The sequence below is a fragment of the Zalophus californianus genome, chromosome 8 (assembly GCF_009762305.2).
Source record: "Zalophus californianus isolate mZalCal1 chromosome 8, mZalCal1.pri.v2, whole genome shotgun sequence".
In the NCBI taxonomy this organism is placed as follows: Eukaryota; Metazoa; Chordata; class Mammalia; order Carnivora; family Otariidae; genus Zalophus; species Zalophus californianus.
Window position 1 is genome coordinate 118557438 of NC_045602.1, and position 16301 is coordinate 118573738.

The following is a 16301-nucleotide window of genomic DNA, read 5'->3' on the forward strand; positions in this document are numbered from 1 at the left end:
TTAAGTGGCCATGACAGGACATGGCCTGGGCCAGCTGCCTTCCCTCCTCACCTCACGCCAGCCCTCTTGGGATCAAGGCCTGAGGACAGGTTTCTGCTTTTATCAGCTACAAGCGAATGTCTCTCTGTAATTGAGAAAGATGAAAAGATATGCAAGCAAGCTTCACCCAGCTGGCCCCGCGGACCGGTGGGCACCGGGCATGGGTGCTGGAGACAGGCTTCCCGGGTTCGAATCCATCCCTTCTCCTCCCCAGCTGTGTGACCGGGGCGAGTGACTTCCCCACTCTGAGCCTTAGTCTCCTCGCTATAAAATGGGGATAGGGCTCTACAATACTACTCACCATCCGGATCTGAGGCAAGCTGATATGTAGAAAGTCCTTGACCAATGGTTAAGTGCTGATCAATGGTCACACCATCATTACCGACATCCCTATGTTACTGTATTTTCTTGTTCACTCTCCCCACTAGACTGTAAGCTGATTCATCTTAATTTATACCTTCCAGAATGAATGAGCGAACCTATGAGGGCATCAGTCCTTCCAGCAGCAAATACCCGCATCAAGGTCCTTTAGGAGCAAAGAGTGAGCAGTGCACCTGTATACAACAGCTGTTCTCTAAGGGGCTAGGGTGTTGAACCGGAGTGCGGTGGGTGGGCCTCCCCTGACCAACTGTCCAGACACTGCTTATAGCCTCCCTGGTGCTCCCTCACCCCCGGCCTTTGTCCATGTGTTCCTGCTCTGTGGCCTACCACCCCCCACTCTCCTGCTGATGATTCTACTGTTGCTCAAGACTCGCCTTGGGCCAGACACAGCCCTCCCTGGGGGCAGGAGCATGGGTCCCGTTCTCAAGGGGCTCTAGTCTCCTGGAAGAAACAGAGGCAGATACACCCCTCATCAACCAGAACACGACAAGCAGAGGTTCTGAGAACCCCATGCACTCTGCCCTCAGCCCCGAGGCCCCCAGTTCCTCTTTCACCCCCTCTCTGCTCTCCCCAGACCCCCAATGAGCCTTCCCTGAGTCTGCTTCTCCTGACCTGCCCCGTGAGCTGCCTGAGGGTGGGGGCTGCCTTCCTTCATTTCTGCACTGAGTGCCCAGCACGGGGCTGCCACCCAGCAGGAGCCCCTGCAACATTTCCTCGGCAGATCTTTTCTGCGCACCTACCATGTGCTAGGCCCCATGCACAGCTGTGGGGATAGAGAACAATCAAGGCTCCTTGTCCTGCAAACCAGCTCAAGGTGGCACTGGGAGTTACACACAAAATAAAAGAAAGTGATAGGAAGGAAGAGTAGCTCCTCTGGTCTGGATGGTCAGGGAAGGGCTTTCTGAGGAGGTAATGGCTGGAGCTGAGACAGGATTGACGAGCAGAGCAGCTGCCAAGGGAAGTTGGGAATAGGAGTCTACGCAGAGGGAATAGCAAGTGCAAAGGCCCTGGGCCGGGGCGTGATTTGCATATTTAAGGAACAGCCAGGTGCCTTGTGAATGAGGAGAGCTAGGTGAATTTGCAGAGATGGGCAGGGAGCAGGCTGTACAGGGCCTTGTTAGCCACAGTGAGGAATTTGGATTTTCTTCCACACAATGGGAAGCCATTGGAGGGTTTTAAGCAGTGGAGGGAAAAATGATCACAGGGAATGTGTGTGGAATATAATGACTGAGTCACAGAGAGAGAAAGGGAGGGGATGGGTGAAGGAAGAGAGGATAAAGAAATGAATGGCGGAGCAAAGGGCAGAGGACCCAGCTGGCTGCCTGCATGAAGGAGACGCCACCACGGATGCAGTAGGATCTGGGCCCCTCCGTCCTTAACCTCTACATCCCTTCTGGCCCAGTGTCTGGCGTGGCCCCACCTAGCCCAGGCTCGTGGTGGTCAGAGCGACAGACACGAAGGCAGCTTGAGTCGGTGGGAAGCGGTGGTTCTGGGAACATCTGACCTGAGTCTTGGGAGTCCCTGACACTTTGCTTCCGGGAGGAGGCAGCCATGGCCCAGGGATGAAAGGGCAAGTGGAGCTTCACCAGGTCAGGAGACAGGAGGGGCTCTCAGGAGAGGCTCGGAGAAGGGCAGAGGCAGGGAGGCAGGAAAGAGCCCAGCTCTGAGCTGGGGGCCTTACAGACCCAAATCCAATTATCACCACAGCTCTGTGAAGGGCAAGCTGCTGTCCCCATTTTATAGATGAGAAAACCAAAGCTTAGAAAAGGCAAGACGCTGGATGGTCATACAACTATTCTGGGCAAGAGCTGAATCTTAACCTCAAAGCTCAAGGGCGGTCAATAAAATGTATCCCAACACTGGGAGTCTGCATGGCAGGCAGGAGGGAGGATACTATCAAAGACACACACACACACACACACACACACACACACACACACACACACACACACACACACCCACACACCCACACACCCACACACCCACACACACACATACACACACTCTGCAGGCATCGCTGAGCAGCTCATTCTTCCTGGGGTATCATGGAGTGCATCGTGGAGGAGGTGGCATTTGAACTCAACCATGAAGGGTGGTAAGAATTGGGCAGGGGAGGAGGTTGCAAAGGGAGGAAGCACACTGCGGAAGCGCTAGGTGAGTAGGCAGGGAGGAAGGAGAGGAGGTAGTAGAAAAGGGGACTGGGAGGTGGGCAGGAGTCAGATTGGGAATGCTTGAATGTCAAGGCCAAGCGATAGTACTCTATTTGGAAGGCCCAGAGGAGCCCTGGAAGGGCTCTGAACCATTGAGAGGCAGGTCACATGGACGAGTCTGAAAGTCCCTCCCGTTTCATGCGTGACGGATGGAAGTGGGTAGGTCAGGAGGCTGGAAGATCAGGAGAGGGCTGGTGCTGTGGTCTAGGCAAGCCTTGGTGGTGACCTTGAGGACAGGGAGGAGAGGGCATATTTGAAAGCTATTATGGAGTTACAGCGGGCCGGACTTGGTTGGGGAGGAGGGGTGGGAGCACTGATTGCATCCCCGAGAGGGTCAGTTAGCTTGGTCACCTCCCCTGGCCAGAGACTAAAGCCATTCATTCATCCACCTCTCTGACCACCGGTCAACCCACCCACCGCTTCTTCCTTCCATCCAGCACGCGTTAGTCTCCTCCTTGGGCCAGTCCCTCTCTGTGTTGGGGGGTAGGGTATGGGAACACCTGTGTTGGTCCCTGGCCCTCTGGAGCACGGCACAGTCTAATGGGAAGACTACCCTGACAAGAGGCGATCCAACCCAGTGTGCCGAGCACAGGTGATCAGGCAGACAAAATGGGGCGGAAGGATTGGGGAGAGCAGAGGGGATTGAGGTTGAGGGGGCTCAGCACGGCCCAGCTCCACCTCTGGAAGGTGGGTTTGCAACGTCATCATCCCAAAGAAAGGACAGTACATTATTAGCGTTATTAATTATCATTAATCTAATTAAATGGCAATTACAATTAAGAACACAGCGATAAAAATGCCACCCTGGATTTAAATGCATCCATGAACGACTTTCCGTGAGCTCAGCCCACCCCCCACTGCAGCACCGCTCGTTCAGTGGGTGCACGGCCGACCCTCCTGTTTCAGAGATACCGCGGAAGGATCACGAAGTCCCACTCCCCTCGTTCTACCATTGAGCACACTGAGGCCCAGGAAGGGGACATGACGGGCCCCAGGGTCACCCCTAAGTCGGTGGCAAAGGGAAATTCAAGCCAAGGAGCCGAATACCGGCTCCCAACTCGCCCCATCCCTAACAGCCTTTTTTTCCCCTAGGAAAAACAGCTGTCAGAGGCAGCCATCCTGTTACTGATTAAACAAGGCAAATTCTATCGGAACAGAATCAGAGACACCCCTGGACACCTAATTACACAGTCTGGAACGAGAAACATGGGCAGGGAAATAGGAATATGAACAAACAGTGTAGCAGGCAGCTCAGTGCCCTCCCCATCGCCAGAAGCTGTCATTTCCCCGAGGCCTCCAGACAGGAGGACAGGGCGCATCTCCTGGTCCTTGAACAAGGTCCCCGCTCCCAGGAAGGGGCTCCTCAGCTGCAGGGAGCCCGGCAGAGCCCCCCACATCCCACTGCCGCCAGCCAGGGCCCCACAACAAAGGAGCGTGTGGACTGGAGCCCCTCTCACAGCCTCCTCCGGACCCCGTGGAGAACGAACAGGTGTCATTCCAGGCCTCCAGCAGTCGGGGCAGCGAGATGGGGCAGAGCTGGGCTGGAGCCACACTGGCCTGGCCCTGGAGCCAGGGCTCCGTCTCCCGGCTGGAGGGCTGTCCCGGCAGGCTCTGTCCTGGTGGCAGTGCTGGGTGCGGGGGCTGGGCTTGGCTGGCCCCCCACCAGGAGAACAGGACTGTGAGCTGGTGAGGGCAGGGTCCCAGTCCCATCCCGCTTCCATGTCCCCACATCAACAGGCACCAGAGCACACTGAGTTCAGTGTTCGTCTTGCCGTATTTATTGAGCATCCCCCCTGTGTTCGTGCTGCGCTTAGGGAGACAGGAATGAACCAAACAGAGGTCCCTGCTCTGGAGGAACCCATGAGTCAGGGAACATAGACACTGAGCAAGACAGACCAATTAGAAGAGAATTAAATGATGTAACTTCGGATAGAAATAAGTGAGATGAAGAAAACAAGGTGATGGGATAAAGAGTGAATTGAATCGGGGAGTGGGGGGCTCCTTGAGATACGATGGTTCTGGAAGGCCTTTCTCAGGAGATGTTTGAGCTGAGACCTGAATAGTGTGTAGGGGCAGCCAAGGGCAGAGCTGGGGGAACATTCTAGGTGAGTGCAAGTCGAATGAACCAATGGGTGGATATGTGGGCGAGTGAGTGGGAGCAGAAGGGGGTGCGCTGTAGAAGACAGGCCTGGAGCCCGCAGGTGTCCCCTCGCTCTCCACTCTAGGGGTCCACGACCAGATGGCTCACAGGCTCCTCTGAAGGCCCCCTGCATGGCAGACACTGTGTGCTCAGTATGGGGCGTCCGTCCTTCCCTCCTCCACCTGCCAGCCCCACCCCGCCGCAGCTCCCCCACGTGCCACCCCCAGGAGGGACCTCCTATAAGGTGACTCTGCTCATTATTGTTAGCATTGTTGGTTTGCCATTAATAACCATTACCCCTCACCTTCCTCCCTGCTTCTGTCTTTCCACTGCTGAGGTTTGCGCCCTCAGCGTAGGTCAAGAAGCCTAAAGACAAGTCATAGGGCTTTCGGAGCCCCCAGTGGTCCATCTGTGAGTGGAGAACGTGAGACCCACCCATGACTCGGGGCTCTGCCTCTTCAAGGCCATGGGATCTGACTGCAGCCATCATGCCGCGTGACCTAGAACAAGGACTGGCCTCCCTGGGCCTCCCTTTCCGCCTCCAGTGTGGACAATACCTCTCACCCCTGCCCCATTTTGCTTCCCGTGCACCGGCTGTTGACTTCACACAGCCCTGCACAGGAGACTTAGGGTTATTACCTCTCCCACCCGCTTCACAGACGCCAAAACTGGACTTCGGAGGGGTCATGTGGCTTGGCTGAGGGCACACAACCAGTAAGAGGTGCAGTGGGATTAAAACTCAGGCCCTGGCTGGGATTAGACAGCAGTGATGTTTCAACATGAATGTCCTGATTCCAGTGGCTGTACTGTGGTTATATAAGAATAGGTCTTCGTTCTAGAAAATGCACGCTAAAATATTTAGAGATGGTGGTATACCACATACTGTACTTGCAACTTTCCCGTAAGTTGAAGATGAATTCAAATTTTTAAAAATTTAAAACGTGCAAAATATGGAAACAAAACCCCACCAAACAAGGCCTGTGATCATTCTGTGCTGGGCTCAGTGTTCAGGGCCAGCTGGGCCGGGCTGGGGATGGGGACTCCTTTTCGACTCACCACCTGCCTGCTAGGAGGGCGATGTTATTTTAGCCCTGACTTTGCAAACAGGGAAACAGAAGTTCAGAGTTGTCAAGGCATTTTCTGAGGTCACACATCCAGGAAGTGGCCGTAAGCCTGCCCACGAGGAGCTTCCCATCTGGTGGGGTGGAAAGACCAGAGGGAAGGGAGCCTGCGGGAGCCTGAAGGGTGCGGGGTGGCCTCTGGGGGCAGGGGTGCTGGATGCCAGGGCACTGGGCCAAGTGGTACCCCCCGACACACCCCTGCCCTTTAGAGCCCTGGGCCCCCCTGGGAGTGGAGGGGAACTGGGGCTCCCACCCCTGGTCAAGGGCTGATTGATCTGCCACGGTCCCCGGAGCCAGTCCCCATGTCCGCACCTGAGCTGCTGCGTGTTTTCTTGTCTCTGATTGTAAACAGATTTGACTAAAGAGGTAAATTAGAAGTTAATTAAAGAGAACATGATTGATGAGGCAGTTTGCCGTGATTGGGAGGCGTGGAAAGGATGGGGCTCCCTGCACGGAGGTGAGGGAGGAGGGGTGCAAAAGGAGGCATTCACAGGCCCACGGATGTGGGGGGGCACCAGCAAGGTGAGGGGCCTGCTCAAGCCCGCCCTTTCTCCTGGGCATGTGAGTCCATCCAGGGGAGCACCCCACACACCCTGTGACTGGGGGCCAGGCGCTTGCTGGACTCCAGGGATGAAGCAGCCAACCTGTCCTGTGTGGGACCAGAACTTTCATCCTGGACATGCAGGCCGGGCCCGGGCAGGTGCTGATGCTTATCACACGCTTAGACCGCTCCAGGCCCTGTGCGTCTTCTCTAAACATTGTAAGGTCGAGGCTCCTCCTCCGTGTTCCGGAGATTCAGAGAGCTGAAGCAACTTGCCCAAGGTTACACAGCTAATAAGAACGGAGCTGAGACTGACTTCCAGAGCCTGTGCCTTTCTGAGATCTAGACTGGGTGCCCGGTCATGAGTCCGACTGCCCAGGCAGTACGGGGGTACTCCCTATGGCACACCTGCTTACACACCTCCAGCAGTGGTGAGCTCACTTTCTCCCAAGGCAGCCTGTCCAGCGGCAGGACAACCCTGGCTAGGGGAACGTTGGTCCTTGCATGGACCTAGTCTAACCCTCTCCAGCCCCACCTGCAGGGCTCTGCCTCCTTCACATCCCAGAACAGAGACCCCCAGGGGAGGGGAAGCCTTCGAGGTCTCACGCAACCCCCTCATTCTCCTGGGGAAACTGAGACCCAGAGGAGGACCGAAATGCCGGAGTGACACAGGGAGCTGGTGTCACAGTGGGGCCCGACTCCCCCATATCTGAAATGCAGCGATCAATCCCCACCGGGGCCCACAGCCTCTCCTCCCTGAACTGTTACAGCTCTTCATTTATCCACCATGACTTCCCTCCCCTATTCATTCAGTGGGATTTACCGGGGCCCAACCCTGTGCCAGTCTCAGAGAATGTGAGTGTGAGGAAGATCCGACCTGCCCTTGGAGGTGCTCATGGCCCCGTCAGGGTGGCAGGGCTGCAGAGGGGAGGATGAGGGGCTAGGAGAGCCTTGAGGTGGGAAGAGTTGGCCCCTCCGGGAACTGGCACAGGAGCCAAGTTCTAGAGGAAGTGCGAGCATGTTCCAGGCAGAGGAACTGTGGTGAGAGGGAGTTAGTACATTCCAGAAACTGCCAGAAGTCCAAATGGCTGGAAGCAAGAGTGAGGGGGAGCTAGTGGGAAGTGAGGTCACCTAAGGAAGCTGTTTGGATTTTGTTCTAAGCAGTAGAAACCATCCAGAGCTCTAAGTGGGGGAGGATGATGGGATTTGCATTTGTAAAAGCGCTCCCTCCAACTTCTGGTGGGATGTGGGGTGGGCACTGGGGACATGGAAGTTCCTGCAGCTGGCGAGATGCCCACTGACCCGCCAGCTCGGAGAGCGTGCATGACGAGAGATGTTCCGTGGAAGCGAGGCTTAGGGATCGATTGCATCTCTGGGTGCAGGCTAGCTGGGGGGTCTGGGAAGGGGGGCATGCCTGAGACAGGGAAGTCTAGGGCAGGGCAGGGCTTGAGGGGAAGAGCAGAACCTTGGATGGAGGCGTGTTGGGTGTGAGGGGCCATTCAAGAGGAGGTGTGCTGTAGACAGAGTGATGCCTGGGTCAGGGCTGATGGGAGCCAGAGCCAGACGGGTCAGTCCTCCCAGAGGCTGAAAACGTGTGGTCCAGAGGCCTAGCCCATCCTCATGCCCTCTTCCCTGAAAGGGGCAGAAGAGTCTGGGGCAGGGACAGGGGAGACCAGAGCTGGACAGAGACAAATAGGACAAACCATCTCCTCCCTTGTTCTAGGCTGTATGCTCCTGTAAATGCTACCAGTGGCCACATGGCAAGGTCAAGGGCCTCATCCCTGTTGTTGCCAGTGGGGCTGGAAGCCTCCCGAGGACCTTGAGGCCCAGCCTGACTCTCAGCTTCCCTCACTCCTCAGACTTCTCCAGCCCCAAATAGGAGCCCACCTGGGGAACATCCACTGAATCAGACCAGTGAGTGACCCAAGAAGTTGGGCCATGGCAAGGGTTTGGGGCAGGTGGTATTTGGGGAAGGGCATGGACAGGAGCATGGGGAGAAAAGTGCAGTGGGTGTGAGTGGAAGTGAGCGAGAACAAGCAAACATGCATCTCTGGCCAAGTTCCTTGACCTCTCCAGTCTCCGATTCTCCATCATAAAACAGGGAGAATCATGGGCCCCCAGCCCAGGGCTGTTTCAATGAGCTGGTATGCCCAGAGCTGGCCCAGTGCCTGCTTATTAAATTGGTTCCCCGAATTCTATGTCCTCTGCTCTTGCAACAGCCCCAGGGTGAGGGGAGAGGAAGCTCACATCTCTGACGGGAAACGGAGGCTCAGAGGGGTGAGGAGACTTGCCTGGGGTCCCATGGGTTAGGATTTGGATCCTATGGGCAAGTGCTCATCATTGCACCAGCAAGGAGTAGATGCTGGATGGATGACCACTGTAGGATGGACAGAAAAATGAAAATGTGCACGCAGCCCTGGGAGCTCTCTTCCCTCCGAAGCTGCCTTGCTGTTCTGAATCTGCTTTCTCATGAGGGGTAAGAGGGTTTCAGCCCCAGGATCATGGGCTTTGCTCCTGGAAGGCTGCTTTTCCCTTCCCTGGGGGTGGGGAGGGTCTGGAAGCCCCCAGATGCTGTGCTGCCTTCTGGATCATAGCTGGAGATGTTCCCAGATTAGAGAGGAATTTATCCCCTCCTTGAGCTGCTGTGGCATGATATACTGGCCTGGGCAAATGCCATGAAGGACTGGAGCAGTTTCCAGCCATTGAAATAGAATTAGCCAGCACATCCATCCAGATTCTGCCAATAGATCATTAATACAAGAGACCCAGGACACCCACTGGTGCTTCTACTCCAGCAGGGACCCCTGGGAAGACCCCTCTGCTCTGACGCAGGCCCAGGAGTCTGGGTCAAGTTGGTCATGCCTTGTGTCCACCTCCATCCTTGCCTAAAATTTCACCTTTGGTGTAATGCTGTAGTTCTGGTTTAAAAAAAAAAAATGTGCCTCAGTGAGGAGAACATTAGTGGGTCTCTGAAGATCAGTGTTGGAAACCTTGTGCATTTTGGTCAAGTCACTACCCTTCATTTCCTTCTAGAGCACTGAGCTGGAAAGGCTCTGCCGAAATGATCAAGCTGTACCCTCCCACAGTAGAGATGGGAAAGCGGCGGTGCAGAGGGTGGTGCGGGGGGTGAGCTGAAACTCTGAGCAAGAGAGCCTGCCTCCCCGGGTCCATCTGACGGCGGCACCACATCCCAACATCAGGAGCTGGCCGAGCTAATCTCCACCCAGCTGAGATCTGGGCCCCAAACAACACCGTGGGAGCTAAAGAGACTTCCTTCTTGGGGTGAAATGCTCAGGCCTCTCGGCTGCCACCAGCTGTCATCTTCAGCACAGGCTCTGCATCCCTGGCCCGGGCTCTTCATCAGCAAAAAGATGTCAGTGGTGCAACCTCATAGGGGCGCTGTGGGAGGAAAGGATAATGGGAGCAGTGTGCTCAGCTCAGCGACCAGCAACCCAGGTTGCCAGTAAGTGTTGCTTACCGTTTGGAGTCAGGAAGATCTAAACTGGACCCTGGATCTGCCACTTGCCAGCTGTAAGATCTTGGACACCCCTCTGGGCCTCAGTTTCCTCATCTGTAAAATGGGGATGAAAATGCTTACCTTTCCCTGTTGTGGGGGTTTAATTTTAAAAAACATGGCAAACACTTGGCGTGTGACCTGACACATCCTAGATGTGTCAGTTAGGGCCTGGTCCCTAACTCAAGGGCCTCCCGAGCTGTGGGGGAGGCAGGCACAAACACATTTCCAAAATCACACTTGTCTGTTCACTCAGTAATCATTTATTGAGCACACGCTGTGCCCCAGGGTCTAGGCTGGAGCACAAGACAGGCACAGCCCTTGTTCTCCTGGGGTTCATACTGCAGGGAGGGAGACAAAAAGTCAAGAAATCAACAGGTACAGTGGCAGATAATGGTAAGCGCTGAGACAGAGAAAGGTGAGTGGCTTTGGCGGGATGGGGACGGTATTTTAGGTAAGATGGTCAGGGCGACATTTGATCAGAGACCAGAAGATCTGAAAAAACCGTGTTCCAGGGAACACGAGGGGCAAATGCAAAGGCCCTGAGACAGGAGCGTCTCTGGGGCATTTGAAGAGCCACCAGGAGGCCAGTGTGGCCAGAGCAGGGGTGGGGGCGGGGGGCAACAGGGGAGCCGAGGGCAGACTGGTGAGGGGTGTCCAGCCCAGGTCACGGTGGGTCTTGTGCAGTGTGGTGAGCGCCCTGGTCAAAGTGCTATGAAGAGTCACCTGGATGGCGCCAGCCCTGGGCCCCAGGGTCTCACTCCAGTGCCGAGGACACCCTGCATGGAATCCGTGGACATACTTGTCCCAGGCCTGCCCTTGGAGTGGTCCAGCTCGGTGCCGTCTGCTGGGGAAGCCCTGCCTCATGGGGCTGTTGAGTACCGGAAGTGTGGCCAGCCCAAAGTGTGAGAGGCGCCGTGTATAAAATACACCCCAGATTCTGATGACGTGGTACATACAAGGAATGTAAAATATCTCATGAACACCCTTTTTTATTGATTATGTGTTGAAATAACAATATTTAGAGGTATGTATATATTATTAAACTGATTTCACCTGTTTCTGTTTACCTTTTTTTTGTGTGTGTCTACTAGAAAACTTAAAATTACACCTGCAGCCTGCATTTGCTTTCTATTGGACGGCGTCGGTCTAGCTAATTAGTCACAGCCATGGAATATTTAGACTGGCGTGAAGCGTGCCATTAAAGTCATTTCAGCATTTTTAAAAAACACTCCTACAAGCAGAGCCTTGAATTGGCAGAGCCTCTGCTGTCCCGTTGTGTTTAACAAGCACCCGGTTTGCAGGGTGAAGGGCCCAGGAACCCCGTCTCTCTGATGCAATTAATTGCCTTTGATGGAGATTATCACTAGGCTCCTCGCTGGGATAACACAGATGCACACCACATGCACATCCTACCGGCCTTGGTAGAGCACAACTTCTGGGCTTGGGTTACAATTGAAGGGCCAGGGCCTATAAGGGTTCTCTGGACCTCGGAGAGGTGCCCCCTTTGGGAAGCCACAGGGTGGGAGGTCTTTGGACCCTCTCTACCCTCCTCAGGCAATGACATGTGGAGGAAAGACCCCTCCTGGAGTCAGGGGACCTGGGTCCTTGGCCTGGCTCTGCCATTTCCTCCCTGTGAGATCACAGGCATATCATTGTCCCTCTCTGGGCCTCAGTTCCCCTGTCTCTACAATGGGAGAAATAGGGGTTGATCCTTGATGACCCTTCTCCGTTAAAAAATGGTGACATTTTAAATTCTAGGTTTTAGATGATGCCTTCACTCTGTGTGGTGCACCCAGGCTGGAATCCAGAAGCAAAACCTCCAAGCGGCCCCACGGGTCTTCAGGAGGTTACGCAGCTTGGCAGGGGCAGGGACTGGCTGGACGACCTCCCCCTATCCCTGGCCTCTGGCCCAAGCCTGGCCCTTGCTCGGCCCTTCCTACTTGGAACTTGTGTTCCGAGAGAGGCAGAGTGCAGATGAAGGCTCCGAATCCACGCAGACAGCAACATGGGGCTGCATCAAGGGTGGGGCACGTGGACCGAGGCAGAGAACCTAGAGGCTCCTAGGACAGGGACATGGCCCAGCTGTGGAGGCCACTCCTGGATCCTGCCTCACTTGTGGGGGAATGGATAAAACCATCAGCAGAAAAGAGGAGCCCCCCAGACCTGGGTGGGAGTCACCATTCGGCCCCCCGTGCCGCCCTCCAGATGAGCGCAGGGGCAGGTGTCTTCCTCAACCCAAGAGGCTGGCTGGGCCCAATTCAAGGAACAGGAGAGGAAGAGCCTATGTCCTTTCACCCTTGTTGCAGTCCTCACTGTGGCCCACTGGACCCCTGCATGAGATACACCTTGGTGCCCGGTGAGACACCTGTTCCAGCCAGACTGAAAGAGAAGCCCACCCCACCCCACTCCCCGCCCCACCAGGGCCTGGGCCTCTGCAGGCACAACTAGACTCCTCAAAGGTCCACCAACATCTCCTAACTCTGTGTGGAGGCCAGTGGTGCTCAACCCCAGCTGGGCACTGGTATCAATCACCTGGGGAATGTTTTAAAAGCCTGATAGCCAGGCCTCAGCCTCACCCAGATCAATTGTGTCAGTGTTTCTGGGGGTGACCTCAGCATTAATATTTTTAAAGCTTCCCCAAATCATCCCAGTGTGCATTCAAGGGCTACCCCAGCCCCAAATCAGTTCTAAGAGATGAACGTTTAGGGAAAGGGGGGAATTGTGAGGCTCAGAGAGGGGAAGTAACTTGCCCAAGGTCACACAGCGAGGTGATGGAAAAGCCAGTCCTGGAACCCAGGCCTCTTTCCTGAGCCTGGGCCGGTTTCTCTCCTGAGGCTCCATCTCATTTTACAAACCAGAGCCCGGGCAGGTAGTGCTCACGGTATGTCACTTTAATAATATTGGAACCTGGTACAGCCAGGGCCACCACAGTGAGGGGTGGTGAGAGCTTGCAAGGGCCATTAGCAGAGCCGTAAGTCTTTTGCTTTATCCAAATCTTGGGCAATAATTTAGGAAATTTAATTAAAGGGGGAGAAATGGGGACACCTGAAGCTCCTTGCCTCCTGTTATAATGAGTGAAATACACCAGGCTGTAAAAGGAAATGCTGTCTGAGACGCAGCTCCAATGTTTTATTGCCAAGTTTTATTCGCTGATGTAAACGTAATCGCTGGAAACCGAAGCTCTATTAACGCACATATTTTCACACATCCGGGGCCCCGCCTGCACCCCCTCCCTTCCTCCGGGTTTGTTCGCCCACCTCCTAGGGTCAGCCCCCGTGCTTTCCGGGCATGTCCACGCCAAGTCTGGATTTCTCTGCCGGTTTCACACCCTCCCATGGCAGATAAGAGTTTAATAGAATTCCAGCGCTCCTCTGGGCTCAGTAATGCATTCTGGAAATTAGGCGACTACATACTGAAGCCATTGTTCCCCCTTATAAATGGGCTCCCTCGAAGCCAGTGACCGTGGGGTCTCTGATAAGCTCTCATGAAGCCGCGCTCCACATGTTATTGGTGTGTTAAAAGGCGCAACTCCGGGCTCACATTGCTCATTGTTAGGGGCTGATACATTTAAGTAGTTTCTCCATGAATCAGGCAGCTTAGGTATTTCCTCCCCCTTGGCATTGATAGATGAGCGAAAGGAAGCCATTTAGATGGCACTATATAGGGCCCTGGCCCACACGGTGAATGATTTCCAATGCCTGGTTTAATTTATTTTTAAATGAAATTTGTTATTGATTCTGGATTAAAAGGACAAATCTTACGGCTGTTACCACTGACAGAGCCATGGTGCTCAAGTGACACCTCTCAAGGAGGGGAGGGAGAGGGTGGCCTCCCGGAGTCAAGGGGAGGGTGGTGGCTCTCCAGGGAGCTTGGGTCAGAGGCAGGGGAGAGTGCAAGATGCTCTGCTTGGGGTGAACTTGAAAAAGATCATCTTGGGGCGCCTGGGTGGCTCGGTCAGTGAGGCGTCTGCCTTCGGCTCAGGTCATGATCTCCAGAGTTCTGGGATCAAGTCCCGCATCGGGCTCCCTGCTCAGCAGGGGAGTCTGCTTCTCCCTCTCCTTCTCCCATCTCCCCCCCCCCCCCCGCTCTTGGGTGTGCGCGTGCTCTCTCTCTCAAATAAAATATAAAGATATATGTTATATATCTTTAATATTATATATTAAAATAAAAGGATTGTCTTTCCCATCTGCAATACCTGACATGATGTTCACCTTTGGAGTCTCATTTGGGTAATGGGAATAGCAGTAATATTTGCCTCATGGCATCCATGTGGCCACTGGATGCTTGTTTAATTGCCTCCAGGGATGGGACGTTTACTCTCTCCTGGAGCATTCCCAGAGTGACAAGAGTCACCCATCCTAGCGATTTTCTGGGATAGTCTTCCGTTCCCTCCTGCCTCCACCAGGCAATTAGCTCCCACAGTGCCTGCACTTGAATCCGTGAGCAGAAAAGTCAGAATTACGCAGGGGGGGGGGTACGGACTGAGGATTCTTCTTTCACCTCCAGCTTCTGCCCTGCCTCCCTGTGCCACCTTGTGTGTGTTATTTCATCTCTCTGAGCTTCTGTTTCCTTATCTGTAAAAGAAGGTAGGTAATAATGTTGGCATGAATTATATGAGATCATGGACGTGAATGTGATTTATAAACTGCAATCCAGGTGCTGAGGGAAATACAAATGGGACAGTGTGGTATAGTGGGAGAGCCCTGAGCTAGAAGGCAGGGGAGCTGGATCTAGTTCTGTCCTGGTTAACTGTGTAACTCTGAGGGAGGTCACTTACCCTCTCTGGGCTTAGTTTCCTAAGGTGCAAAGAGGGTGGTTGAGTTAGATGTGCTTAGGTATTATGCCGAAGAGCATGGGCTCTAGAATCAAACATATCATATGGTTCTAGAACCGCCTTGCTGTGTGACATTGTGACATTGGACAAGATACCTAATCTCTCTGAGCATCTGGTTTTTTGTCTGTAAATAATAAGAGCAATAGTGATAATAATAATAGCCAACACGTGTCATGTATTTACTATGTGCCAGGCACTGTTCTAAGGGCTTTCCATGTAGTGCTTTTCATTTAGCCCTCACAATAATCTTGTGATGAAGGTATTATAATCTTTATTTTATAGATGAGCAAGTTCAGGCACAGAAAGGCTAAGTAACTTGTCTAAGTCACACAGCTAAGTGGCAGGATTCAAAACTAGTATCCATACTTACAACCACACTATTCTACTCCATTTCGCCTGGTCGTTCTGAAGATTAAGTGGGATAATTAAAGTTCTCAGCACAGTGCTGGGTACAAGTGATGGGCCAACAGAGTCCTGGGGGCTGGGAAAAGTCATTTCTTCCTGTGGGGGACTCAGACTGGACGTTGGTCAATGGGGGACTCAGCTAGACAGAGGGGAAGGCATGCAAGAGGAGGGGGAAGCACTGGGAAGGGTAAGGACATAATGAAGTTCAGGCATGTTCAGGGAGGGAATGTGGCAGAAACGGTACTTGAACCAAGGGCATGTGCACGGGGTGAGGCTGGGATCTTGAATGCAAGCTAGAGAAGTTGGGATTTCTGTAATAAACAAGGCCATTGGAAAGTTTTGGGCAGAGTCTTCACAGCATAAGCCTTTTCAAAGTCAGACAATCCCTGGACGTCTGTCCTTGAAGGAAATTTAGAGGTCACTGTGTTTAAACCTGTTCCAGGCTATGAGGAGAAACGATCCTTGAAGATCAAGCAATGGGTCAGTGCCAGAGCAGCAGTGTGCTGCGGTCCCACCCTGACCTTCTTCCTCGGCAGCCCCCAAGTGGAGTCTCTTGTTTTCTCTCTTCTAATCTCCTCCCTCCTTGTCCCCTTGGCGGTGCCCCCCTGCCTGCAATCTGTGGGTTAAGAGGAGAAAGCCCTGGGTTTGGGCCCAGGTTCTACCACCACATTGTCCTGGAGAGGCCTCAGGCTGGAATTGAGAGTCTGGATTTCAGTCTTTGTGCTGCTACGTGATTTCAAAGATTCTGTTTCTTCATCTTTATATTGGGGGCATTGGAGCCCATTTCTATTGGGAGTGAAGCTCAAGTTAATGAATGAGAAAACACTTTTGTAGAGTCCAAGACACCTGACCGTCCCTGGATAACCTAAGTACTATCTCTGTGTGGGAAGGAAGTGACAAGAAGTGGGTCAGTCAGGCAAAACCAGCCCCTTCCTCTAGTGAATGTGGGCGAGAAGGGGTTGGGGCCACGGCGGGGATTTGTCCGCGGTGCTGAAAGTAACGTCCTGCTGGGGCTCAGTTGTGCTGAAACATAGCATTTGTAATTGGGGGCTTCAAGGGGCTGTCCACAGTTCTGAATGAACCTGATTGCTGCTGGCGACCACAGGCCCCATC

At 53.9% G+C, this 16301-nt stretch overlaps 1 long non-coding RNA gene across 1 annotated transcript; it reads right to left on the reverse strand.

The window, feature by feature from the left end:
- Nucleotides 1–9450: 9450 nt before the first annotated feature.
- Nucleotides 9451–14790, reverse strand: LOC113938698. The gene is made up of 3 exons (XR_003524945.1): nucleotides 14727–14790; nucleotides 9911–10003; nucleotides 9451–9831 (listed from the first exon to the last, which is right to left on the reverse strand). It is a non-coding gene; the product is annotated as an uncharacterized LOC113938698 (long non-coding RNA).
- Nucleotides 14791–16301: the final 1511 nt, after the last annotated feature.